This window comes from Bombina bombina, chromosome 12, assembly GCF_027579735.1.
Source record: "Bombina bombina isolate aBomBom1 chromosome 12, aBomBom1.pri, whole genome shotgun sequence".
NCBI classification, from domain to species: domain Eukaryota; kingdom Metazoa; phylum Chordata; class Amphibia; order Anura; family Bombinatoridae; genus Bombina; species Bombina bombina.
The window spans coordinates 49941775-49944298 of record NC_069510.1 but is presented as its reverse complement, the minus strand read 5'-3'; the positions used below and the strand labels follow the sequence as shown (position 1 = coordinate 49944298).

The 2524-nt window shown below is 44.4% G+C and overlaps 1 pseudogene; it reads right to left on the bottom strand.

The window, feature by feature from the left end:
* Positions 1–1976: 1976 nt before the first annotated feature.
* LOC128643278 (uncharacterized) lies at positions 1977–2062 on the bottom strand (annotated as a pseudogene).
* Positions 2063–2524: the final 462 nt, after the last annotated feature.

The following is a 2524-nucleotide window of genomic DNA, read 5'->3' as shown; positions in this document are numbered from 1 at the left end:
GGCCCAGTAGAAAACCAGATAGCCATCTAGCACACTTTTAAGGTGCAATTAACTGCAACAGATTGCGACTGCAATCTCAGGCTAGTTCCAAGTCTCCGATAAGAGAAAAAACAACAACCCCCTGAAAGTTCAAGTGCTAGTCTCAGAACCGGAAGGACTGAACCATCCAAGACACATCTAAGAAAGATGCGGTCAGACATCCAAGACAAGAACATGTCCGGAAAACCGGACATCCGGAAACCGGAGCCGGCTACAAGGTAGTAACCCCAGAGGAACCCTATGGATACCTCATACGGAGAACCTGCACCCAAGGAGATGCAACCACAGCCACATCCAAAGCTCCTAAGACACTGGACGATCGCTAAGCATCCCAGAGACAGAGATCATATATCTTAAAGGCTCGAGGGTGTCAGGGTTTTGCCTTTGCTTGGTCCTGTACCTTTAAATTTTGTGGACTGTGAAACTCTCCCTCTATTTAAGGCCCCTCATTGTATTACTCCTCGCTTGGTAATTTGCTGATGTACTCAGGTGCTACCTGAGCTTCCTGTGAAGACACCTAGCTGTTATTTCCAGCTGTATGGTGGAATTTGCCTTTTGGAATCCTAAGTCACTGCTAATCGTAATTTGCATACTAACCCTCTCTGTGTTTGTATGATTACCTGTTTCTACGCTTTAAGATAATCCACTGTTCACTTCCTCGTTGTTGCCAGCCCTGCATCAACTTTGGGTAATTCCGCCCTTACTCTCTCAGCGTGTGATGTCACGCTCAGCAGATTCTACGGACATCGATAGCAGCAGCCTCTCTCACAAAGCTCCCTGCATTACGGATCTCCAGTGCACCTCTGGTCTGTATGACTCCTCCATCAGGAAGCTGGTAACGTTGAAGTTTAACTTCTCTGTTTTATTATTTCTGCATTTAACCATACTGTCTGTATTGAAAACTAAGTACTGTCTCTTTATACTGCTACTCTGCTGACGTGTGTAGAGGAATGCTGGACTGTTAAGCTTTAGTGTTCTCTGTTTGCACTACGCTCATTAACCATTAGCTTGTAGCTATAACCAGTCTTCTATCAGCAAGCTTATTGTTAGCTTTATCTGTAAATACTAATATCCTCTAAAAGTATCTCTGTGAGTTGGGTGAACATTCTGCTGTAATAATTACAGGAACATATAACAGAAATTTGAAGCTTATATCTCTCCTACTAAGTCACCTTATATATATATATATACTCTGAGTTATACCCTTTACCAGGAAGTGTCATCTGAAGAGTATAGGTTGCTTGTTTGGTGGCTCCCGCCCCCACTTCACTCTGTATCCATACAGTAGTGACCCTCAGATCTATGAGCATGACCGGGTTCTCAGGTTAAATCTGTTGGGACCCGAGGTAAGGTGTGAGACTGAGTGGTCCTACTTAAACCAGGTACTAGTCATTTGATTAACCCTTACAGAGGGACAACAAAGTTAGAGCTCAAACTAGATAATCCAGCTTGATAAGATAAAATAGTCTCCTAACAATCCCATCAGGATCAACCTCCCGAAAACCCCCACAGTTCAAGGAATTAACGATGGACGAGCTTCACAATTCCTGTTGAGCGATGGATAAAACCGAGATATCTTAAGTAAGGGCAGCTCCAGGCAAAACTGTGACAAATTCCATCAAGGCCTTAAAAATATATTCATTAAGAATACCATAGAGGAGATAAAAATTGCCCCAACCTGGTACCCCAGATGTCCAAGGAGTCATCTAAGCCTCCAGTCCCATTGGGAATGGAAAACCCTAGCCCCGAGGCCCAAGGACCTCCGGAACTCACAGAGTAATCTTTTAGCAGGAACCGCTTCTGGAACCCCGTCAACAATCAGGAACAGGACAATGAGGACTGAGTACAATCCCTCTGATGCCCTACCCCAAAGAAGAAGTGAGAATTAGCCTGACGTCTAGGCACGAAAGGCCTCCTCTACCATGTGTTAGCCTCCTCTACTATGTTTTCCATGGATGATCCTCTCCACGGAAATCTTTAATAAAGGCGAAAGCTTTATTCGATCTGAAGAGAAGCCAGAGTATAACGAACTCCTCATCCGAGAAAGTAACTCACCACCCAGCCAGGACAGCCAGTATACCGGCACCACGTGGATGAAATAGACCTTAAGGAACAGAAAATAGCAAACGACCAGGACCAGCCTGCTACATAGGGCACTCAGAACTGACCCAGGCCACAGAAAAATCGAAACCCCAATAGGAATCAACAAAAGGAACTATAGACATAACAATGTACTAACCCATAACTTGCAACTTCCGCAGAACTACCCAAGCGACCACAAAATCACTAGTATCAAATTCCAGAGAAGAATGTTTCCCAACGAAAAAATTATAACTGACATAAGCTTCCCAAAAAGAAATAAAATACATCCTAACCGGAACAAAGAAAAGAAGGCAGCACCAGCAGGTGAGCGCCCAAGAAGAATGGGCACACTAACGTGACCAGCCAATCAGAGACCTCATTCTCCCGAAGCTCAGAACTGAAA